Source organism: Oncorhynchus mykiss, chromosome 22 (assembly GCF_057628025.1).
Source record: "Oncorhynchus mykiss isolate SJ-2025 chromosome 22, ASM5762802v1, whole genome shotgun sequence".
Lineage (NCBI taxonomy): Eukaryota > Metazoa > Chordata > Actinopteri > Salmoniformes > Salmonidae > Oncorhynchus > Oncorhynchus mykiss.
This window is the reverse complement of record NC_143043.1, coordinates 17,473,463-17,500,051: the sequence shown is the minus strand read 5'-3', so window position 1 is coordinate 17,500,051 and position 26,589 is coordinate 17,473,463. Positions and strand designations below refer to the sequence as shown.

The window sequence follows — 26,589 nt, the reverse complement described above, 5'->3', positions numbered from 1 at the left end:
GCTAAATTGTAATTATTTCGCCACTATGGCCTATTTATTGCCTCACCTCCCTAATCTTACTACATTTGCACACACTGTATATAGATTTTTCTATTGTGTTATTGACTGTACGTTGGTTTATCCCGTGTGAGAACTCTGTGTTGTTGTTTTTGTCGTACTGCTTTTCTTTATCTTGGCCAGGTCGTAGTTGTAACTGGCCTACCTGGTTAAATAAAGGTGAAATAAAAAATACATTTAAAAAAGTAATTTGTTTCTGGCCGTTTTGAACCTGTATTCGTACCCACAAATGCTGATTCTCCAGATACTCAACTAGTCTAAAGAAGGCCAGTTGTATCGCTTCTTTAATCAAAACAACAGTTTTTAGCTGTGCTAACATAATTGCAAAAGGGTTTTCTAATGATCAATTAGCCTTTTAAAATTATAAACTTGGATTAGCGAACACAACATGCCGTTGGAACACAGGAGTGATGGTTGCTGATAATGGGCCTCTGTACGCCTATATTTCATTAAAAAATCTGCCGTTTCCAGCTACAATAGTCATTTACAAGATTAGCGATGTCTACACTGTATTTCGGATCAATTTGATGTTATTTGTCAAAAAATTTGCTTTTCTTTCAAAAACAAGGACATTTCTAAGTGACCCCAAACCCCAAACGGTAGTGTAGGTATTTTACACAGTACACAATGTGTGTTCTCCTTCTTCTCTGCAGGAGACCCTCATCAAACACCTCTCGAAGATATATTACGAGTGTCAGATATAGACATCCTTATCGCTCTCAATCCCTTTCAAACTCTAAGCATCTACTCGGAACAGGTTAGTTTATGACAGCAGTGTCATTGTGTGTCATAATTCCTCTGAATACCTCTGTAAAGAAAGAACGGTATTGATATTCTAATATGGTGTGTTTTCTCACAGTTCTCTAAGCTGTACCATGGGGTGGAGCGAGCCGACAGTCCTCCACACATCTTTGCTGCTGCTGATGCAGCATACCAGGGCATGATGACCTTCTGCAAAGACCAGGCACCTTGTGTGTGGAAGTAATATTTAGTGATATGCAGTTTTATATGGATAATGTTATCATTGGCATTTCTTTCTGAAATGATCTCGTTTAGAGATCTAGTGATGCGTTTGTTTGAGACATCCCGGTGACAAAGTTGTTGTTGATGCGTCCCTGTGTTTCAGTGGAGAGAGTGGAGCTGGGAAGACAGAGAGTGCCCATCTGATTGTCCAACATCTCACCTGCCTGGGAAAGGTACTGTTTGTGTGCTAAAACCCCATGAATCAGTTTTTCACATATTCTACTACATCATGTTCACAAATATTGAACTTAAGTTTTCCACCTCGATGGAGTTCATTATTCAATGGACAGATTAAGACACTGATATATTTAGTCCTACATATTTTGTTTGTATTGTCTCTGCAGGGAGCTGTGTAAAAACAATTGCTTTACTGTGATCCCAGGCAAACCATCGGGACGCTGTGGGAGAAGATCCTCCAGGTGAATCCCCTGGTGGAGGCATTTGGGAACACGTGTACGGCCATTAATGACAATTCCAGTCTCTTTGCGAAGTACCTGGAGATTAAGAATTCACTGTAATTACTTCCCAACACCAGACAGATAAAAGTGAGGTGTCTAATGCTGAGGCCTTAGAAAATGGTAAGACAACAGTACTTTAGTAACAATAATTATTTTCTTGCTCAGTTTGATTTAATAATAGATGGTAACATTCCAACCTATTGGTGCATACACAGTATTGCTAAATGGTTTCTTCCTTGCTGCTGTATGTGACAGGAGCCTGCTCTGTCCCTCAGCTTCTGCCTTGCTCTGCATCGGCCCTGAGGTGCTCATGGAGGCCCTGGCGTCCCGCTGTGTGGTAACCCGGGGAGACACCATCATCCACACCAGTACTGTAGACAAAGCCGGGACGCCATGTCCAAGGCTCTGTACGGACACCTCTTCAGCTGGATAGTCAACCGCATCACTACCCTACTGCAGCCTGATATGAATAACTAGTAAGTGTAAGGCACTGGTTCTCTCTCTCTGGTCCCTCTGTCTTTGGTTGTTGCACTCTGCTTCAGATGTGTGTGTGTTGCTGTAAGCTCTAGTGACCCTTCCATCTGGGTGGAGAACCGAACGCGGAGAGTAGAATATTAATGGACAGCAGGAGACAAGAAAGGGCGCAAAAGAAGTTGAATACATTTTAGTTGCGTGTGGAGAAAATAATATTCAGATGATTAAAATATCTTCAGAGAGACTGTAAAGGGTTGTTCATTGATCCAAAATAATTCCCTCATAAATGTGAGCGTGGACTGTCAGGGAGTCATCTGCTGTCTCTGAGCTGCGGAAGGCCCACAGGGTCTGTTTCCACTTCAATCATCTGCACACTCTGTTATTGCCATTAATAACCTGTTAACCAAGACAAAAGGTGACCTCTAATGTCTTGGTAATTGAAGGGATTATGGGAAATGGTGTCTCTCCATCTTAGCAAAACCGGTGTGAAATCACTCTGTTGTAAGGTCTGTGTTTAGTGTAGACCTAAAGACGGTTAAATACAGACTCTTTGTACAATCCTTGCTAATCATAAAATGTTATGATTCATTGATTGTAGTCAGAGAGCTCTGAATGTTCATAATTGTTGTTTCCCCATAAAGTAGAACTGGCCATTCAGATCAAAATATTCTCTATTTGGGTTGAACTTGGTTCATCATTAAAGTTTCATAAGTCAATGTGGTTGCTTGGGATTTGCTCAGACAGTTCCACACAAGAATGATTTTGTTCGTCGGTCCTCTTTTTCCCCTTTGAAGTGCTGCAGAAAGTGGCATGAATGTGGGAATCCTGGTCATCTTTGGATTCGAGAACTTCAAGAATAACTCCTTTGAACAACTTTGCATCAACATTGCAAATGAGCAGATTCAGTTTGACTTCAACCAGCACATTTTTTCAAATCGAATCAAAGTTGATTTGTCACGTGCGCTGAATACAACAGGTGTAGACCTTACAGTGAAATTCTTACTCACAGGCTCTAACCAATAGTGCAAAAAAAAGGTATTAGGTGAACAATAGGTAGGTAAAGAAATAAAACAGTAAAAAGACAGGCTATATACAGTAGCGAGGCTGTAAAAGTAGCGAGATTACATACAGAAGAAAAGTTGTATTCCTTTTACCTTCCAGTGTAGTGAGAGCGACTTTATCACGGTGCTACATCATACCTGACGTATTTCTGCCTGCTTGAACGCCAACAACTCAGATAAACATGAAATCACACAGGGAATCGATAGAGCATCCCTCAGGGATGCACAAAAACAATATAACATTCCAAATGTGCGAACCTTTCCTTTAAATATCCAGATGCAGTATGCCAGCTTGTTCGTCAATCACAGGAGAAGTGTCTCTTAAATGAAACACTGTAATTCAGTGTCGTCTTCTTCATAGCTTTATATGACGTTAAAATGATACTTTTTCTTCTCCCTCAACTACTAGTTATTATTCTCTTAATTGATTTACTGAAGCTGTTTACCCTGGAGTGTGGGAGTTTATTGCTTTCGCTGACGACGCTGTATAAGAAATGAATCAAGAGCACTTTTTGCTGCATTGTCCTTTAGTCTCAATGTTTGCTCTCTAGCAATTCCTTTCAAGGGAATTAGAGAGAAAGCTGGTATTCATGATCACTTTATTCATGTATAATGAATAGATAAGAATTGAAATGTAAGAATGAGGTTGTGTTCTTAACATCCCCACTGTCAAACATGGTGGCGGCAGCATCATGGTTTGGGCCTGCTTTTCTTCAGCAGGGACAGGGAAGATGGTTAAAATTGATGGGAAGATGGATGGAGCCAAATACAGGACCATTCTGGAAGAAAACCTGATGGAGTCTGCAAAAGACCTGAGACTGGGACGGAGATTTGTCTTCCAACAAGACAATGATCCAAAACATAAAGCAAAATCTACAATGGAATGGTTCAAAAATAAACATATCCAGGTGTTAGAATGGCCAAGTCAAAGTCCAGACCTGAATCCAATCGAGAATCTGTGGAAAGAACTGAAAACTGCTGTTCACAAATGCTCTCCATCCAAACTCACTGAGCTCGAGCTGTTTTGCAAGGAGGAATGGGAAAAAATGTCAGTCTCTCGATGTGCAAAACTGATAGAGACATACCCCAAGCGACTTACAGCTGTAATCGCAGCAAAAGGTGGCGCTACAAAGTATTAACTTAAGGGGGCTGAATAATTTTGCACGCCCAATTTTTCAGTTTTTGTTAAAAAAGTTTGAAATATCCAATAAATGTCGTTCCACTTCATTATTGTGTCCCACTTGTTGTTGATTCTTCACAAAAAAATACAGTTTTATATCTTTATGTTTGAAGCCTGATATGTGGCAAAAGGTCGCAAAGTTCAAGGGGGCCGAATACTTTCGCAAGGCACTGTATGTGCTGGATGTGTCCTTTTGGAAGCATTTGTATACCACGGCTTAACTAGGCATACTTAATTTCCGGATCATAACTAGGTGACTTTCCTGCATGATTTGTCGTGTTACATGTGTTTTAGTTGACTTCGATTTAGGGTTAGTGGTTTAGCGGGAAAGTGATTTTTATCATGTGAAAATGTCTTCCATCCAGTGGTACACAGAAGCGGATTATTCCGAGTTAATGATTTAAACATGGGGACGGTTTAGATCCGTTGCTTCCACTTTATTGGTCAAATATATATTTAAAATAACTTTTTGATCCAAATTAAGCAGATGCAATAATGTGATACGGTTATTTGCTAATGGAACTAAATTATGAATTAGTAAGTGGCTTTATTTGTTATTTCAGAACAGTTCTGTATAATTTCAGCAACTGACTTTGTTATACATTTCAGCCGAAGAAGGAGAACTGGACTGGTGCTGTTGATTTAAGAACTTTTTTTAAACATGCAAAAATCCTATTTAGCCTAGATTGTTTAATTGGGTTATTTAGTGAAATCATTAACTGTGGACTGTTCTATATTCTCTGTGTTTTAATTAGATGGAGTACCAGAGCGAGGGGCTGGATGCCAGTATGAGGACAACCATCCCATCCTGCACATGTTCCTCCAGAAGCCCATGGGCCTGCTCTCTCTGATGGATGAGGAGAGCCGGTTCCCCCAGGCCACCAACCAGACCCTAGTGGGTAAGACGAGGCCTCACAAGCAGACACGGTCAAGTCCATGTGCACTAAAACAACCCTGCTCTGGTGAGTAAGACAAGGCCTCACCAGCAGACAAGGTCAAGGTCATGTGTACTAAAACAACCCTGCTCTGAAAACAACAATGTTTAATCAAGATTAGTCTTTTTTTTTCAATGTTATCTTCAAATATGTTTTCTCTTCAGATACGTTTGAGGACAATCTGTACTACAAGTACTTCTGGAGACCAAAACATATTGAGTTCTGCTTTGGGATTCACCATTATGCTGGCAAGGTATAGATCAGGGCCTTGTTGCGAATAAACTTAAGCATTACGACGATCGTACCAGTACATCGTTATTTACGAGGCAACTTTTTAAGAGTGTTTCCCAAACAAGCACATTTATTTGTATCCCCATTAGCTTTTACAGAAGCAGCAGCTACTCTTCCTGGTGTCCATAAAAAACACCAAACATGACAAGAAACAAAACACTGATAAACACTCTAACTGCTAGGCTATCTGCTGCCCATCACTCTAACGATGATCTTAACGCTACGAAGGCTCTGGGAATTGAGGCCCAGTGCAGTATGTATGGATTAGTATCCAATGTATCATTGGTGTTTGCACACTAATACAGTTGGATAGGTAGTTTTTTTTTTATCAGGTATGGTTTGATTATCCCTTTGCTGTCATGTACGTCTTGTACGTGTACGAGTTTCTGGAAAAGAACCGAGACGCTCTTCCTGCAGACATTGTTGTGGTTCTGAGAACATCAGACAACAAACTTCTGCAGCAGCTGTTTTCAAGTCCATTAACAAAAACAGGTAGGTCGCAAGACTTTCAATAAAAATGTTTTAGAATTCATTATCATTCATTATCACTCATTTGGAGGGTTATGTTACTGCCCCAAATTCCTTACAGGAAGTTGGAAACCTCACTTTTTGTTTAAACAACTAAATCATCTTAATTCTGTTTACACTGTGGTAGACATGTATTGGGGTCTCGATGAGTGTACAAAACATTAGGAACACCTACTTTTTCCATGACGTAGACTGACCAGGTGAATCCAGGTGAATCCAGGTGAAAGCTATGATCCCTTATTGATGTCACCTGTTAAATCCACTTCAATCAGTGTAGATGAATGGGAGGAGACAGGTTAAAGAAGGATTGTTAAGCCTTGAGACAATTGAGACATGGATTGTGTATGTGTGCCATTCAGAGAGTGAATGGTTAAGACTAAATATTTATGTACTTTGAACGGGGTATGGGAGTAGGTGTCAGGCACACGTGGCTTGAGTGTCAAGAACTGCAACGCTGGTGGGTTTTTCATGCTCAACAATTTTCTGTGTGTATCAAGAATGGTCCACCACCCAAAGAATATCCAGCCAACTTGACACAATTGTGGGAAGCATTGGAGTCAACATGGGCCAGCATCACTGTGGAATGCTTTCGACACCTTGCAGAGTCCATGCCCCAACGAATTGAGCCTGTTCTGTGGGCAAAAGGTGGTTCAACTCAATAGTAGGAAGGTGTTCCTAATGTTTGGGACACTCAGTGTATGATTGTGTGTTTTGTTTCTAGTATCGTTCATGTCTCAATAAACTTTCAGGTAAGGAGATTTTCTTCTTTTTTTTAAAGACGCCTCTCCAGACACAGCGGCATCCTGGTCCTCCTCCACTCAAAGCCTCTCTCCCTGCGATGCGATACTGTGTGTGGATAAATCTCCAGTCTCCATTATCTCCTGAGAGGCTCAGCTCTACATGGAGGGCTCTGTTTTTTATTTTCACTAAGCTGCCCCGTTTGGTTTCCTGCTGCTATCTACAGATTGTGCAGCAACGGGATATTTTTGTGATAAGGTTTCCAAATACCCAGGAGATGAAGAAACGGTATTTAGAGATCATATAAGCAACTCTTCTTCCCGGTCTTTTCTGTGCAGTTAAATAAAGGTGGTAATATCCTCATCATTAGCCGTGGCTGGGGCCCCGTGGTCACTTGGCTGAGCCGGCATGCTAATGGATGTGTTCAATTACCAGATACAGCACTTCATACTTTCCTGCAGTTAAGCCATATTATGTGCTTCGCTTCCTTTTGAGCCACCTGTAAATGACTGCTTTCAGTTATAGTCGAATTAAGAGCAGCTCCAATTTACGATGGGTACTTTTGGTTTAGCTTCCATTAGAAATCCATGTGCCATGTCTGTAGGCTATATTGGAACGTAGTGCATGAGGTGAGCCCACAGCCATCCTCTTTACTTGATTGACGAAAAATACACTAGCATGAAAAAGTAAATTCAGTATAATGTGAATGGGTGGAGAATTCACTGCACTTTGGTACTCCGAAGTATTGAGTAACAGCAGAGATGTGGTTCACCATTCATGGCTCCAGACATGGTGTCAATTAGGCCTAAAAGCCTCTCTAATTTGGTTCAGCTTGTCCAACGGCTTTCTTATCTTCAGCATAAACACACAAAGGGATATACACTACATAACCAAAAGTATGTGGACACTCGTCGAACATTTAATTCCAAAATCCTGGGCATTAATATGAAGCTGGTCCCCCCCCCTTTGCTGCTATAACAGCCTCCACTCTTCTGGGAAGGCTTTCCACCAGATATTGGAACATTGCTGCGGGAACTTGATTCCATTCAGACACAACGGCATTAGTGAGGTCGGGCACTGATGTTGGGCGATTAGGCCCGGCTCGCAGTCTGCGTTCCAATTCATCTCAAAGGTGTTTTATGGAGTTGAGGTCAGGGCTCTGTGGAGGCCAGTCAAGTTCTTCCACACTTTTTTTAAATTTGTATTTTTTAAATTATTATATATTTTTTACCCCTTTTTCTCCCCAATTTCATGGTATCCAAATGGTAGTTAGTCTTGTCTCATCGCTGCAACTCCCGTACAGACTCGGGAGAGGCGAAGGTCGAGAGCCGTGCGTCCTCCGAAACACAACCCAGCCAAGCTGCACTGCTTCTTGACACAATGTGTCGTAGAAAACACCTTTGTTTTTGCCCTAGCACCACAAACCTGATTCAAATCATCAAAGCCTTTTGATGAGTTGATAATTTGAATCAGCTGTGTAGTGCTAGGGCAAAAACAATAATGTGTCACCCCTTTAGGTCCCCAGGACCAGGATTGAGAACCAGTGCCTTAGACCACTGTGCCACTTAGGAGGCTTTCAACACCAATCTCAACAAACCCTTTCAGTATGGACCTCGCTTTGTGCATGGGGGCATTGTCAAGCTCAAACAGGAAAGGGCCTTCCCCAAACTATTGCCACAAAGTTGGTAGCACAGAATCGTCTAGAATGTCATTGTATGCTGTAGCTATAAGATTTCCCTTTACTGGAACTAAGGGGCCTAGTTCGAACCATGAAAAACAGCCCCAGACCATTATTCCTCCTCCATCAAACTTTACAGCTGGCACTATGCATTCAGGAAGGTAGTATTCTCCTGGCATCCACCAAACCCAGATTCGTCAATCAGACTGCCAGATGGTGAAGCGTGATTCATCATTTCAGAGAACACGTTTCCACTGCTCCAGAGAGCTTTACACCACTCCAGTCGACACTTGGCATTGCGCATGGTGATCTTAGGCTTGTGTGTGGCTGCTTGGCAATAGAAACCCATTTCATGACGCTCCCGACTAACAGTTTTTGTGCTGACGTTGCTTCCAGAGGCAGTTTGGAACTCAGTAGTGAGTGTTGCAACTGAGGACAGATGATTTTTACGCGTGTCGCGCATCAGCACTCAACGGTCCCATTTGGTGAGCTTGTGTGGCCTACCACTTTGCGGCTGGGGCAGTTGTTGCTCCTAGATGTTTCCACTTCACAATAACAGCACTTACAGTTGGCAAGGATAGCTCCAGCAGGACAGAAATTTGACGAACTGACTTGTTGGAAAGGTGGCATCGTATGACGGTGCCAGGTTAAAAGTTACTGAGCTCAATAAGGCTTTTCTACTGCCAATGATTGTCTATGGAGATTGCATGGCTGTGTGCTTTTATTTTATACACCTGTCAGCAACTGATGTGGCTGAAAACCATAAATCCACTAATTTGAAGGGGTGTCCACATACTTTTGTATATATAGTGTATTTGCAGCAATGTCATTGGGTCAAGTGCACAGTAGGTAATAAGCATCAAGTTGAGATTATCATAATTGACTGCAGTAAAAGTGTTATTACTGTGTAGTTGTAATCTAGTCATTGTTGTTATTAGTGTTTCAGTCATGGAATCTTACCCTGTATCTCGTCTCTCGTTCTCACTGGTTTTGAGAATGTCCACAGGGTGCCCTCACTCAATCTTCAACATTCCTCTGATATAGAGGTCCTGTCTTCTTATGACACTTCATGAAAGTTTAGATAATCACGTAAGATAAGAGCTTTGAGACAATCCACTTCTGCTTATCAAGTGGGAAAAGCTTGAGTTCCCTTTTAAGTGACAAATAGCAGAGGAAAATTGTAATTCCATTCTTCAGGGTAAAATCTGGAGGAATGTCATTTGCATTTTAGTTCATATTACAGATTCAGTGTTATCTATGAAATTACTGCTATCAGATGAAAATCTATTTAACCCGGGTTGGTTTAGTTTTATGCTGCCGAGTTGTGAATACCAACCGGATGGCTCTAGTTGTGACCACTAGGTGTCAGCCTTGTTGACATTTGAGATGAAAGGACATTGGTGGATCCGGAACAAATAAAGAGTCATTGAATAAACTTTTCTGTCTTATCAAATGTGAATATCAAATTAAAATAACCAAAGCATATAACACTTACTGTTTGTTCTTCAAATGACGTCTCAGATTCAAAGTGATTAAAGATACTGTGAACACTTGACTGCCTGGAACATTTCAGTGCTGTCAGTAAATATTACTAATTGGGAATGGACTGGTCTAGAAATGTTCAAATAAATTGAAATGTTGCATATTGATAAGTAAGATGTGATTACACGTAGAGTGAACCATCAAAGCCCCAGAAAGGGGAAAAAAAATACTGACCTGAATAGTGGGACCACTTGAGTCTAGTAGAATCTCATCAGGCAGGGTCCTTGAGGCTTGGCCATGTGGTGGTGTTTTGTCAGAGGAAATTGGATGTATTTGCATCGACAAATTCCTCCAAGCCACGGTCTTTCCCAGATCCCTCAGATCAGAATGTCTGAATTGGTTGAGCTGTGTATGGTCCTGTGAGGCCTGGGAGGCCTAAGGTCAGAGGAGTTGTATGTATCCTTAGGGTTGTTGTCAGCAGAGCACATCTGCACACAGGCATGGCATCGTATGACAGCCCTCACTCTGCCAGAGCAGACTGCAGGGCATAGGGGTCTAATTATATTTTTATGGTGCATGGCTCCTTACTGCTGGCTTGCTTCTGAAGCTAAGCAGAGTTGGTCCTGGTCAGTCCCTGGATGGGAGACCAGATGCTGCTGGAATTGGTGTTGGAGGGACAGTAGGAGGCACTCTTTCCTCTGGTCTAAAAAATATCCCAATGCCCCAGGGCAGTGATTGGGGACACTGCCCTGTGTAAGGTGCCGTCTTTCGGATGGGACGTTAAACGGGTGCCCTGACTCTCTGTGGTCATTAAAGATCCCATGGCACTTATCGTAAGAGTAGGGGTGTTAACCCCGGTGTCCTGGCTAAATTCCCAATCCGGCCCTCAAACCATCACGGTCACTTTATAATCCCCAGTTTACGATTGGCTTTTTCACCCCCCTCCTCTCCCTTGTAACTATTCCCCAGGTTGTTGCTGTAAATGAGAATGTGTTCTCAGTCAACTTACCTGGTAAAATAACAGATAAAATATAGATTTACAGTATACTTACTGTATGTGTGCAGAATGGCGCTGAAGGAAATATCAGCCGTTTTACGGGTTCCTGACCAATTGTGCTATTTTGTGGGTTTTTTTGAGCTAATGTTTAAAAAAATACAATGTTTCCGCCATCGTTTCCTTCTGGACTTCAGAACAGTGATTACTAACCTTGATTTGGATAAGGATTTCTATTTCAATGAGTTGGTGGCGAAGGACATACGGCTCATTCCGGGCCAGGCCAAATCCCTGACACTCGAAAAAGGAAGAGGCAACGTTATTGAAGCCGGCGTGCGGGATACCTGACGAGACTACGTTGGCGAGTGGATAAACCGCCTCTACCCTCTGTTCTATTGGTGAATGTGCAATCACTGGAGAATAAACTGGACGAGCTCCGTTCGAGTGTATCTTGTCAACGTGATCTGAAGAACTGTAATATCCTATTTTTCTCAGAGTCGTGGCTAAACAAGGACATGGAAAATATAAATCTAGTTGTTTTTTCTATATATCGGCAGGATAGAACAGCAGCGTCAGGTAAACTCAAGGCGGGTGGTGTGGGTCTCTTTGTTAATAACAGCTGGTGCATGATTTTTCTTGAGGCTCCGCTCACCTGAGTTAGAATACCTCATGATAAGCTGTAGACCATACTATTTACTAATAGTTTTCATTTATATTTTTGGAGCTGTCTATTTACCACCACAAGCAGATACTGACACAAAGACTGCACTCAACATGGTGTATAGGGCCATAAGCAAACAAGAAAAGGCTCACCCAGAGACGGTGCTCCTAGTGGCCGGTGATTTTAATGGAAGAAAATCCATTTTACATTTTACCTCATTTCCACCAGCATTTCACCTGTGCAACTAGAGGTGCAAAAACTCTAGATGGCCTTTACTCAACACACGGAGAAGCATACAAAACTCTCTCTCGCCCTCCATTTGGCAAATTTGACCTTAACTCTATCCTCCTGATTCCTGCTTACAAGCAAAAACTCAAACAGGAAGTACCAATATGGAAGTGGTCCGATGATGCGGATGCTAAGCTACAGGACTGTTTCGCTAGCACAGACTGGAATATGTTCCAGGATTCATCAGATAGCATTGAGGAGTTTACCATATCAGTCACCTGCTTCATTAATAAGTGGATTGATGATGTCATCCCCACTGTGAGTGTACATACATATCTCAACCAGAAGCCATGGATTACAGGCAACATCTGCACTGAGCTAAAAACTAGAGCTACCACTTTCAGTGAGTGGGACACGAATCCGGATGCTTATAAAAAATCCTGCTACGCCCTCCAAAGAACCATCAAACCGGCAAAGCGTCAATACAGGACTAAGATCGAATCCTACTACACCGGCCCTGACACTCGTCGGATGTGGCAGGGCTTCCAAACTATCACAGATTACAAAGGGAAACCCGGCCAACCTGAGCTAAATGCCTTCTATGCTCACTTAGAGGTAACAATGAACCATGCATGAGAGCACCAACTGTTCCAGACGACTGTGTGATCATGTTCTCCATAGCCGATGTGAGTAAGACCTTTAAACAGGTTAACATTCAGACTGATTACCAGGGCACTTACTGAGAGTATGTGCTGACCAGCTGGAAAATTTTGCCTGACTCCGTCTGTAATGCTTACATGTTTGAAGCAGACCACCATAGTCCCTGTGCCCAAGAACACCAAGGTAACCTGTCTAAATGACTACTTCCCCGTAGCACTCACATCTGTAGACATGAAATCCTTTGAAAGGCTGGTTATGGCTCACATCAACACCATCTTCCCAGACACCCTGGACCTACTCCAATTTGCATACTGCCCCAACAGGTCCACAGATGATGCAATCTCTACTGCACTCCACACTGCTCTTTCCCACCTGGACAAAAGGAACACCTGCGTGAGAATGCTGTTCATTGACTACAGCTCAGTTTTCAACACCATAGTGCCCTCCAAGCTCATCACTAAGCTATGGACCCTGAGACTGAACACCTTCCTCCGTAACTGGATTCTGGACTTTCTGACAGGCCGTGCCCAGCTGTTGAGGGTAGCTAACATATCCCCTACGCTGACCCTTAACACGGGGGGTCCTAGGGGATGTGTGCTTGGTCCCCTCCTGTACTCCCTGTTCACCCACGACTGTGTGGCCATACACAACTTCAACATTTAAGTTTGCAGACGACACAATGGTGGTAGGCCTGTACAGCCTATAGGGAGGAGTTCAGAGACCTGGCAATGTGGGGCCAGGACAACAACCTCTCCCTCAATGTCAGCAAGACAAAGGAGCTGATCGTGGACTAAAGAAAACGGAGTGCCGAGTACACCCCCATACACATCCACAGTGCTGTAGTGGAGCAGGTTGAGGAAGTTCCTCGGTGTCCACATCACTAAGGACCTATCATAGTCTAGACACACCAACACAGTCGTGATGAGCCTCTTCCCCCTCAGGAGGCTGAAACGATTTGGCTTGGGCCCTTAGATCCTCAAAACGTTATACGGCGGCACCATTGAGAGCATCTGACTGTTTGCATCACCTCTTAGTATAGCAACTGCTTAGCATCCGACTGTAAGACACACGACAAAGGGTAGTGCGTACAGCCCAGTACATCACTGGGGCCGATCTCCCTGCCTAGAGGTACCGGAGCACCAAGTTTTGGACCAAAAGACTCCCGAATAGCTTCTACCCCTAAGCTTAACAGTTAATCAAATGGCTACCCGGACTATTTGCATTGACCCCCTTTTTTTTTGCTCTGACTCTCTTCCACTGACTCTATGCACACTCACTGGACCCTACCCACACACCCAAACATACTAAACTGACACACACACTACATACAGTTGAAGTCGGAAGTTTACATACACCTTAGCCAAATACATTTAAACTCAGTTTTTCACAATTCCTGATATTTAATCCTAGTACAAAATTCACTATTTTAGGTCAGTTAGGATCACCACTTTATTTTAAAAATGTGAAATGTCAGAATAATAGTAGAGATAATTATTTATTTCAGCTTTTATTTATTTCATCACATTTCCAGTGGGTCAGAACTTTACATACACTCAATGATTATTTGGTAGCATTGCCTTTAAATTGTTTAACTTGGATCAAACGTTTCGGGTAGCCTTCCACACGCTCTTCATAATAAGTTGGGTGAATTTTGTCCCATTCCTCCTGACATAGCTGGTGTAACTGAATCAGGTTTGTAGGCCTCCTTGCTTGCACACGCTTTTTCAGTTCTGCCCACAAAATTTCTATAGGATTAAGGTCAGGGCTTTGTGATGGCCACTCCAATACCTTGACTTTGTTGTCCTTAGGCCATTTTGCCACAACTTTGGAAGTATGCTTGGGGTCATTGTGCATTTGGAAGACCCATTTACGACCCAGCTTTAACTTCCTGACTGATGTCTTGAGATGTTGCTTCAATATATCAACATAATTTTACCTCCTCATGATGCCATCTATTTTGTGAACTGCACCAGTCCCTCCTGCAGCAAAACACCCCCATAACATGATTTTTCCTCCTAACATAACTATGGTCCTTACGGCCAAACGGTTCTATTTTTGTTTCATCAGACCAGAGGACATTTCTCCAAAAAGTACGATCTTTGTGCAGTTGCAAACCATAGTCTAGCTTTTTTTATGGCGGATTTGGAGCAGGGACTTCGTCCTTGCTGAGCTGCATTTCAGGTTATGTCGATATAGGACTCTTTTGCTGTTCTGGGATTGATTTGCACTTTTCGCACCAAAGTATGTTAATCTCTAGGAGACAGAACGCTTCTCCTTCCTAAGTGGTATGGCGGCTGCGTGGTCCTATGGTGTTTATACTTGCGTACTATTGTTTGTACAGATGAACGTGATACCTTCAGACTTTTGGAGATTGCTCCCAAGGATGAACCAGACTTGTGGAGGTCTACAATTTATTTTCTAAGGTCTTGGCGGATTTATTTTGATTTTCCCATGATGTCAAGCGAAGAGGCACTGAGTTTGAAGGTAGGCCTTGAAGTACATCCACAGGTACACCTCCAATTGACTCAAATGATGTGAATTAGCCTATCAGAAGCTTCTAAAGCCATTACATAATTTTCTGGAATTTTCCAAGCTGTTTAAGGCAGTGTCAACTTAGTGTATGTGTATGTGAACTTCTGACCCACTGGAATTGTGATACAATGAACATTTTGTGAAATAATCTGTCTGTAAACAATTGTTGGAAAAATGACTTGTCATGCACAAAGTAGATGTCCTAACCGACTTGCCAAAACTATAGTTTGTTAACAAGAAATTTGTGGAGTGGTTGAAAAATGAGTGTTAATGACTCCAACCTAAGTGTATGTAAACTTCCAACTTCAGCTGTACATATTATCTCAATTACCTCAACTACATCGTACCCCTGCACATCGACCAGGTACCTGTCCTCCTTGTATATTTTTAATAATATTGCCTCATTGTTATTTTATTATGTTGCTATTTCCTTTTTTTTTTTTTTTTTATTGCAGAGAAAATGTCAATACTGTATGTAGGTCTATGTACCTTTCATTGGAAATACACAAGCTTACATTTCAAACATACAAGAAGTGGTCACAGACTGATTGTAATACATTACAAATCATTTCTATTCATGTACTATGCAAGTCTGTATGTTCTGAGTTAGTGCATTCTCTGCATCAACCAGTACAGTACATTTAACTCCATATAGTTTTCTGCACGTAATTCCGCTGTGATGTTTGAAATGGTACATGTTGGTTCAACATATTTCACAACTCCAAGACAGTACGATGTTTCTCTCTTCATGTTAAGACATTCTCTTAAGAATTGACATGTTCCTTCAGCCGTGCAGCAGGATGACACAACGTGCCCTTTGTTCTCTTTTAGTAGTCTGCCTTTCATCCCACTGGGTTGCATTCCTCTATGCTTCGTCAGGGTGCCAAGCTAGTCCTCCATCTACAGTGCATTCGGAAAGTATTCAGGTACCTTGACTTTTTCCCTATTTTGTTACGGTACAGCCTTATTCTGAAATGGATTTTTAAAAATGTGACTCATCAATCTACACACAATACCCCATAATGACAAAACCAGGTTTTTGAAGATTTTTGCAAATTTCTAAAATATAAAAAACTTTCACATTTACATAAGTATTCAGACCCTTTACTCTGTACTTTGTTGAAGCACCTTTGGCAGCGTTTGGGTATGACGCTACAAGCTTGGCACAACTGTATTTGAGGAGTTTCTCCCATTCTCTGTAGATCCTCTCAAGCTCTGTCAGGTTGGATGGGGAGTGTCGCTGCACAGTTATTTTCAGGTCTCTCCAGAGATGTTTGATCGGGTTCAAGTCCGGGCTCTGGCTGCGCCACTCAAGCACATTCAGAGACTTGTCCCGAAGCCACTCCTGCGTCGTCTTGGCTGTGTGCTTAGGCTCATTGTCCTGCTGGAAGGTGAACCTTCGCCCCAGTTTGAGGTCCTGAGTGCTCTGGAGCAGGTTACCATCAAGGATCTCTCTGTACTTTGTTCCACTCATCTTTCCCTCGATCCTGACTAGTCTACCAGTCCCCGCTGCTGAAAACATCCCCACATCATGATGCTGCTGCCACCACCATGCTTCACCGTAGGGATGGTTCCAGGTTTCCTCCAGACGTGACACTTGGCATTCAGGCCAAAGTGTTCAAACTTGGTTTCATCAGACCAGAGAATCTTGTTTCTCATGGTTTGAGAGTCCTTTAGGTGCCTTTTGGCAAACTCCAAGTGTGCTGTCATGTGCCTTTTACTAAGGAGTGGCTTCCGTCTGGCCAATCTACCAGAAAGGCCTGATTGGTGGAGTGCTGCAGAGATGGTTGTCCTTCTGTAAGGTTCTCCGATCTCCACAGAGAAACACTGGAGCTCTGGCAGAGTGACCATTGGGTTCTTGGTCACATCCCTGACCAAGGCTCTTCTCCCCCGATTGCTCAGTTTGGCCGGACGACCTTCTTCCATTTAAGAATGATGGAGGCCATTGTGTTCTTAGGAACCTTCAATGCTGGAGAACATTTTTGGTACCCTTTCCACGATCTGTGCTTCGACACAATATTGTCTCTGAGATCTACGGACAATTCTTTCGACGTCATGGCTTGTTTTTTGCTCTGACATGCACTGTAGGACTATAGGACCTTATATAGACAGGTGTGTGCCTTTTCTAAGTCCTGTCCAATCAATTTAATTTACCACAGGTGGCTCCAATCAAGTTGTCGAAACATCTCAAGGATGATCAATGGAAACAGAATGCGCCTGAGCTCAATTTCAAGTCTCATAGCAAAGGGTCTGAATACTTATGTAAATAAGGTATTTCTGTTTTTTACAATAAGGCTGTAATGTAACAAAATGTGAAAAAGGGAAGGGGTCTGAATACTTTCTGAATGCACTGTATATGTCTATGCATGCACTCCATGCAGAGAAACTTAAGTAATACTTTTGTATAGTTTCTCTAATCACAGGGAATGTTTTGAGTCAGCAGTCAGATTCTGATGCCCCTTTACTTTGATACCACAAGTCACATAAGAATATTCTTTGATAATGTTGTGTCACTAAAAGCCAATTATGCCATGGTTTTGATGATTGATCTGCTTTGACATTAGTGGATGGCATTTAACATGAACTGCCTCTGGATTAGTCTCTGGGCGTAAATGGTGCTGGTTATGGGGGGGCGAGGGTTATGGCTGCCATAATCTCATTTGCTTGGTTGCTGACTTGAGTTTCCAGATCACATTTATTCAAAAACGAGAGCGGGAGAGCAGGAGAGATATCCACCAAGCCTCTGCAAACTCAGCTTTGCGAGGCTGCTCTCTTACAACTTTGATTGTCCCCTGTGTCGACAGCTCGATCCACAGCATCTGAAGGACAAGGCGCGCACTGGCACTCATAAAAGAATGTAGGGAGGTGTCATATTGAACGCGGGATTGCTTTTTAATCCCGGGTACATTGACTATTCTTGTCAATAGAAACCCAATACAACTGCCAGCTTGAGCTTTTTTTTCTATATGATTCTTGCTGGGCTTAATTTTCAACGTGAACGCACAGATGCCAGGGAAGGCTTTTTCTCATTTTCTCCCTCTGTGTATCTGTGGCGACAGCTCATGCCAAGAGCAACACGCATGAAGCAGAAACGATCAGTGTGATCCTCCAACACCGCCTGTTCCCTAAAACAGGATGACCTGATAGGAGATGGACCCCCTCACTTCCTCCTATCCACCCCTACAGCCTCTCGTGATTAACCCTCTGGTGAATACATACCGTTTTGTACAGTTGTGATGATGACTCTGAATATTGAGAATAGCCACGGTTGGGTTTTCAGTAAGAGGATGTTATCTGGTTTTAAAAAGGAAGATTTAGTGGAAAGGTGCAGACTTAGTCAGAGAGGTGATTTACCTGAGCGATTGACAAAACGTTTTTGCTGATGGCCCATGCACGTTGTAAGGCATGAGCCTACATACTTGACTCAAAAACAGATTCCATTGCCATTAAAGTGCAGCAGTGACTCCTTCCCACTCCGTATGTGCTCAGTGTCAATGCTACACTAGTATTACCAACAGACAGAAACCAAATGTTTCATCTCAATCTGTCATTGACTTTACTACAGTCTTATGATTTAAGGTTTGCTTTTATGCTGGACATCTCAGGTGCTGGTATGTTTCAAGAAAGGAAATCTGTGAGCGGAGTGACAGTTAAGCACTAATCATGTAGTCATAAGGGAATAGGGAATCACAAGGAGAATGAATTAATAAGAGCTGCCGAGGGAATACATGTAGAAAGAAGTGAGAGTGTCCGTTGCGAGGCTTAGGTACAACTGTCATAGCGTCCCTCATCATCAAAACACAGCCCCTTCATCTCCCCTTGGTGGTGTCATGGCAAGTGAGAGGCGTGAAAGCACAGCGACACTTGATGGGCCCGTTCGACACTCAGCCGCTAATTCATCATGACAAATGTGCTCAGATGATCTGGCCCAGCAGCACTAATGGGGAGAGGAGAGACCGACTCCAATTAATCCATCCAGCTTTACTTTGGGCTAATTGGAGCGCGTCCCTGCTTCTGCACTGGCCTAGCAGCTACCTGACACCATTTATCGGTGGGCACCATTTTGAGAGATCCATTTTTGTGTGTTTGGCTGAGGCCTGCAAGATGTTTCTCTTTTATTTTTCCACCGAAGAGCTCTTCTCAAATTTGACTGACTGCCTCAATTCGGTCTTACGTTGCAAAATTCGATTTTTTTTTACATTGGATAAAAGTAGAGACTAAGAGCTAGAAAATGGTATATCATGCTCTGCAGTTGAGGAACAATGGGAAAGTAATTCTGCTTTGAAAGTTGATCAACTTGTAACCTCACTTTTGAGAAAATGGCCCTAGAATGTTTTAGTACACCTACTGGAGAGCTCTTCTTTGTCTACACCCATTCAGCATCGTCCACACCCTCTTAAGCCTTAGCCCCACCCATCTCTATAAGGATTCACAAGTGAGGCCATGTGCTAAACAGAGTGAGTAGTTCAGTAAACAACGAAAGATTTCAAGACTAAAAGTGGTAAAAGTAGTAGCCTACAATAAGGAAAAACCCCAAGGAGTGTTGTATGGCATTGAAGCTTGTTTGAAGGTTTAACACAGTGTCCAAAGAAGGGCCAGAAGTATACAGAATGTTGTTGTCTGCATAGAGATTCACCAGCAGCAAGAGTGACATCATTAATATATACAGAGAAAAAAGTCATCCCAAGAATTGAACCCTGTGGCAGCCCCATAGAGACTGCCAGAGGTCTGGACAACAGGCCCTCCGATTTGACACACTGAACTCTACCTGAGTTCATTTGAGAAACCAAGGCAGTTGAGTCTGCCGATAAGAATGTGGTGATTGACAGAGTCTAAATCCTTGGCCAGGTTGATGAAGACGGCTGCACAGTACTGTCTTTTATCAATGGCGGTTATGATATCGTTTAGGACGTTGAGCGTGGCCGAGGGGCACCCATGACCAGCTCTGAAACCAGATTGCATAGCGGAAATGGTACGGTGGGATTCAAAATGGTCGGTGATCTGTTTAAGTTGGCTTTCGAAGACTTTAGAAGCCAGTTTACGTTCAAATGCCTCTCCTGTGACATATGCTTAGTTTCCTGAAACGAGTATGTTATGGATTCTAATTCAATTTTTTTGTCACATATTCCAAATAAAACAAGTGTATACTACCCGTGAAATGCTTACTTGCGAGAAACAAACAACTTTGTTCTGAAACTCGTCAGTCTATTATTGTTTTGAGAAATGAAGGCAATTCCATGCGAGAAATTGCCAAGAAAGATCTCGTACAAATCTGTGTACTACTCCCTTCACAGAACAGAACATGGAATAGCCTTCATTTCTCAGAACAAGAATAGACTGACGAGTTTCCGAATAAAGTTCTTTGTTTCTGGCCATTTTGAGCCTGTAATTGAACCCACGAATGCTGATGCTCCAGATACTCAACTAGTCTAAAGAAGGCCAGCTTTATTGCTTCTTTAAATCAGGACAACAGTTTTCAGCTGTGCTAACATAATTGCAAAAAGGTTTTCTAGTGATCAATTAGCCTTTTAAAATGATTAACTTGGTTTAGCTAACACAATTGGAACACAGGAGTGATGGTTGCTGATAATGGGCCTCTGTACGCCAATGTAGATATTCCATAACAAATCTGCCGTTTCCAGCTCAGAAGACATTTCCACCATTAACAATGTCTACACTGTGTTTCTGATCAATTTTATGTTATTTTAATGGACAAAAAATGTGATTTTCTTTCAAAAACAAGGACATTTCTAAGTGACCCCAAACTTTTGAACAGTAGTGTGTGTGTGTGTGTGTGTGTATGTATGTGTATGTATATATATATATCCTACAATAAGGAAAATATCTAAAATATATATATACATACATATATACATGTTTTTAGTAAATAAATCAAATCAATCAATCCAAATTGTGCAGTGGCCATTTGGTGAAACAAAACACCAAAAAGTTGAATGACATTCAGAGATTGTCACGCCATGCCTTCAATACTGGTTAGGCCTACAAAGTAGGGATGGATGTATTTTCTGTTTGTGGAGATTGACATAGTCTATTTATTGTGGTGTTGAAAACACAAACCATGATATTGAAGCTCCGGATGTTGGTATGCTTTGTTTCTTGGTTGTGTTGTGTATTGGCACAGAGACCAGTTGGTGGAAAATTTGTTGCATATATTTAATATAACTACTAATATGGCATCCACATGTAGAAAATCTGATTTCCCCGTAGCTGATCATTGTCTGCAGCCGGCTCTGATTGTAGTGTAAATGAAACAGGCAGGGAGAGTGAGCTTGTCCCTAGGGTGCTTGGCGAACCCTCAACCTTCTGGCCCGTAGCCCTGCGGGAGATCAACTGTGCCACAAAAACAAGTGACACAGTCGATAGCCACATTTATAAACACAGGGTTGCTACAGTTATTGTTATTTGTGGCCGTAAACATTATTTTGAGTTCATGTGAAGGGGGAGGGTGTGCATTTTTTTTTTTTTTACAGAGTCAGAACCAGCCCCCCCAGTAAATGTCAAACTGTCCCTCGTGTGTTTTGTCAGACATAAATTGTAATTTCGGTCATTCCATTTCTTAGCCCTGTTTACAATGAGAATTGTATTGTTTTTTATTTTCCCAGGTAAGTTGACTGAGAACACATTCCCATTTACATCATCGACCTGGGGAATAGTTACAGGAGAGAAGAATGAGCCAATTGGAAGCTGGGGATGATTAGGTGGCCATGATGGTATAAGGGCCCGATTGGGAATTTATCCAGGACACCGGGGTTAACGCCCCTACTCTTACGATAAGTGCCATTGGATCTTTAGTGACCACAGAGAGTCAGGACACCCGTTTAACGTCCCATCCGAAAGACGACACCTTACACAGGGCAATGCCCCCAATCACTGCCCTGGGGCATTGGGGATATAGATATTTTGACCAGAGGAAACAGTGCTTCCAACTGGCCCTAAAACACCACTTCCAGCAGCATCTGGTCTCCCATCCAGGACCAACCCTGCTTAGCTTCAGAGGCAAGCCAGCAGTGGGATGCAGGGTGGTATGCTGTTGCATGATTTCATAATTTATGCAATACTGTGCTTCTGTGCATTTTCTGTTTGTTTGCGGTAGTGGTGCGTGGGTAAAATCACCGGGGAAGCCAAGCCAGGGAAAAAAATACATATTACAACCTATGTGTTGTGATAATTGTGTTGTTTGCTCTATAACCTGTTAGTTCATATGCCTCTACTAATCTAGCACCATTTCAACATCATCAAATCACCTATGCTTAGTCTAATACAGTGACAACTAAAAGATACCAAAAACTATTTTGTCCAATCAACGTAAGCTATATACAGTGCCTTGCGAAAGTATTCGGCCCCCTTGAACTTTGCGACCTTTTGCCACATTTCAGGCTTCAAACATAAAGATATAAAACTGTATTTTTTTGTGAAGAATCAACAACAAGTGGGACACAATCATGAAGTGGAACGACATTTATTGGATATTTCAAACTTTTTTAACAAATCAAAAACTGAAAAATTGGGCGTGCAAAATTATTCAGCCCCCTTAAGTTAATACTTTGTAGCGCCACCTTTTGCTGCGATTACAGCTGTAAGCCGCTTGGGGTATGTCTCTATTTTGCACATCGAGAGACTGACATTTTTTCCCATTCCTCCTTGCAAAACAGCTCGAGCTCAGTGAGGTTGGATGGAGAGCATTTGTGAACAGCAGTTTTCAGTTCTTTCCACAGATTCTCGATTGGATTCAGGTCTGAACTTTGACTTGGCCATTCTAACACCTGGATATGTTTATTTTTGAACCATTCCATTGTAGATTTTGCTTTATGTTTTGGATCATTGTCTTGTTGGAAGACAAATCTCCGTCCCAGTCTCAGGTCTTTTGCAGACTCCATCAGGTTTTCTTCCAGAATGGTCCTGTATTTGGCTCCATCCATCTTCCCATCAATTTTAACCATCTTCCCTGTCCCTGCTGAAGAAAAGCAGGCCCAAACCATGATGCTGCCACCACCATGTTTGACAGTGGGGATGATGTGTTCAGGGTGATTAGCTGTGTTGCTTTTACGCCAAACATAACGTTTTGCATTGTTGCCAAAAAGTTCAATTTTGGTTTCATCTGACCAGAGCACCTTCTTCCACATGTTTGGTGTGTCTCCCAGGTGGCTTGTGGCAAACTTTAAATGACACTTTTTATGGATATCTTTAAGAAATGGCTTTCTTCTTGCCACTCTTCCATAAAGGCCAGATTTGTGCAATATACGACTGATTGTTGTCCTATGGACAGAGTCTCCCACCTCAGCTGTAGATCTCTGCAGTTCATCCAGAGTGATCATGGGCCTCTTGGCTGCATCTCTGATCAGTCTTCTCCTTGTATGAGCTGAAAGTTTAGAGGGACGGCCAGGTCTTGGTAGATTTGCAGTGGTCTGATACTCCTTCCATTTCAATATTACCGCTTGCACAGTGCTCCTTGGGATGTTTAAAGCTTGGGAAATCTTTTTGTATCCAAATCCGGCTTTAAACTTCTTCACAACAGTATCTCGGACCTGCCTGGTGTGTTCCTTGTTCTTCATGATGCTCTCTGCGCTTTTAACGGACCTCTGAGACTATCACAGTGCAGGTGCATTTATACGGAGACTTGATTACACACAGGTGGATTGTATTTATCATCATTAGTCATTTAGGTCAACATTGGATCATTCAGAGATCCTCACTGAACTTCTGGAGAGAGTTTGCTGCACTGAAAGTAAAGGGGCTGAATAATTTTGCACGGCCAATTTTTCAGTTTTTGATTTGTTAAAAAAGTTTGAAATATCCAATAAATGTCGTTCCACTTCATGATTGTGTCCCACTTGTTGTTGATTCTTCACAAAAAAATACAGTTTTATAGCTTTATGTTTGAAGCCTGAAATGTGGCAAAAGGTCGCAAAGTTCAAGGGGGCCGAATACTTTCGCACGGCACTGTAAATATGATGTGGCTGTCGATGGTACAGATGTGTGTGTGCATGTGTGCATGCTTGCAAGTAGAATAAAACATGTTAACTCACCCTACTTGTAGAAGAATGGCAGCAATGCCATCCTCTTCTTTTTCATGGTGATGAAACTGTCTATGACTCTGTCATACAGAGTCACACTAAATGCGGAAGACACATTTCAGTTGAATACCTTCGGTTGTACAACTGACTAGGTATCCCCCTTTCCTTTTAGTTTTTGTTGTCCTAGGCTACCTGGCTAAAATGCCTTCCTTCCACGGGCAAATATGCACCAGCCTACTACATCATACTACATGTTTAACATCCATCCTCTCAGGCTAGGGGCACAATGTATATGTTTATGATTGGTCGAATCGTTGTTATAATCATTGGCCAGTACGGAAAATTAAGTAAAACCACAAGTCCAAATCCCTATGTCCATCCATGGCTAATTTATGAATGGGACGATTTTAGCTAGCTAGCTAGCCACCGGAAGACAACAACAATTTTAAAAAAATTCTGTCTATGACGTTTGGATTCTGATGATGTCATTGGTGTTAAGGAAAATCCAACCTGGCTTCCCTTTACACTTTTTTTTGGTGTGCCAGGACCATTCACAACTGTGCTCACTCAGTTTAGCTCAACCCTGATTGGCTATTATTTTATATATAAAAAATGATCAGGGAGACCAAATGCTCGCTAGCTTCCCTTGCATTCAATGCTAGCTAAACTCAGCAAAAAAAAAAATGTCCTCTCACTGCCAACTGCGTTTATTTTCAGAAAACTTTGTATGAATATTTGAATGAACATAACAAGATTCAACAACTGAGACATAAACTGAACATGTTCCACAGACGTGACTAACAGAAATTGAATAATGTGTCCCTGAACAAAGGTTGGATCAAAATTTAAAAGTAACAGTCAGTGTCTGGTGTGGCCACCAGCTGCATTAAGTACTGCAGTGCATCTCCTCCTCATGGATTGCACCAGATGTGCCAGTTCTTGCTGTGAGATGTTACCCCACTCTTCCACCAAGGCACCTACAAGTTCCCGGACATTTCTGGGGGAATGGCCCTAGCCCTAGCCCTCACCCTCCGATCCAACATGTCCCAGATGTGCTCAATGGGATTAAGATCCAGGCTCTTCGCTGGCAATGGCAGAACACTGACATTCCTGTCTTGCAGAAAATCACGCACAGAACGAGCAGTATGGCTGGTGGCATTGTCATGCTGGAGGGTCATGTCAGGATGAGCCTACAGGAAGAGTACTACATAAGGGAGGAGGATGTCTTCCCTGTAACGCACAGCGTTGAGATTGCCTGCAATGACAACAAGCTCAGTCCGATAATGCTGTGACACACCGCCCCAGACCATGAAGGACCCTCCACCTGCAAATCGATCCCGCTCCAGAGTACAGGCCTCGGTGTAAAGCTCATTCCTTTGACGATAAACGCGAATCCGACCATCACCCCCAGGTGATGTTACAAGTGGTCTGCCACTGTGAGGACGATCAGCTGTCCGTCATGTCTCCCTCTAGCTGTCTTAGGCATCTCACAGTATGGACATTGCAATTTATTGCCCTGGCCACATCTGCAGTCCTCATGCCTCCTTGCAGCATACCTAATGCACATTCACGCAGATGAGCAGGGACCTTGGGCATCTTTATTTTGGTGTTTTTCAGAGTCAGTAGAAAGGCTTCTTTAGTGTCCTAAGTTTTCATAACTGTGACCTTAATTGCCAACCATCTGTAAGCTGTTAGTGTCTTAATGACCGTTCCACAGTTGCATGTTCATTAATTGTTTATGGTTCATTGAACAAGCATGGGAAACAGTGTTTAAACCCTTTACAATAAAGATCTGTAAAGTTATTTGGATTTTTACGAATAATCTTTGAAAGACAGTGTCCTGAAAAAGGGACATTTCTTTTTTTTGCTGAGTTTGTGTGGCAACAATGTCATACTCTTTCTGACCAAAATGTGACTGTCAGACCCTAAACACAATGTCATTGTTATTACCGTTGAATAAATTACTATATTCTGTTTCAAATCATATGTTGTGGGCTGTCTTGACTACAGCTGTGTGTGTGATGTGACAACACATTCCTTTGGCATGAAGTGAAGCCTTTTGGCAAGAGCAGGACGTTCCTGTTCTAAAGTTAGACTTGATCGGACTTTTAATTAATCCATGGCATTTGGATTTCTATCACTCCAGAGATGCGAAACTGTATGAGTCATACTGTAGAATATGAACGGATTGTTTGTCTGTTGGAACAAGAAAAGTGTGATTTCAGGCCATAGTTGTTTTAGGTGAATCATTCTCAGCTATTTATTTTATCTTTATTTAACTAGGCAAGTCAGTTAAGAACAAATTCTTATTTTCAATGACGGCCTAGGAACAGTGGGTTCTGCCTGTTCAGGGGCAGAACGACTGATTTTTAGCTTGGCAGCTCAGGGATTTGAACTTGCAACCGTTTCGGTTACAAATTCACCGCTCTAACCACTAGGCTACCCTGCCTAGTGTTGTAATTATCATGAAAGGAATGACCTCATCTTGGTCCATTTGAAGTACGGGTCTATGAAATCCAGGATGTTTTCCTCGGAGTGTGCACTGCAGCCTGGTTAATGCTGCCTCCTGTTTCT

General features: G+C 42.3%; 1 pseudogene across 1 annotated transcript in view; it reads left to right on the top strand.

The window, feature by feature from the left end:
- Positions 1-26,589, top strand: part of LOC110502051 (myosin-IIIb-like) — a 93,805-nt pseudogene that overhangs the window by 31,433 nt on the left and 35,783 nt on the right. The window contains exons 10-18 of the transcript XR_016490723.1: positions 711-814; positions 917-1,038; positions 1,184-1,253; positions 1,463-1,658; positions 1,814-2,014; positions 2,807-2,957; positions 5,009-5,152; positions 5,353-5,441; positions 5,812-5,971. The product of XR_016490723.1 is annotated as a myosin-IIIb-like (transcript). The remainder of the gene's footprint in view (positions 1-710; positions 815-916; positions 1,039-1,183; positions 1,254-1,462; positions 1,659-1,813; positions 2,015-2,806; positions 2,958-5,008; positions 5,153-5,352; positions 5,442-5,811; positions 5,972-26,589) is intronic.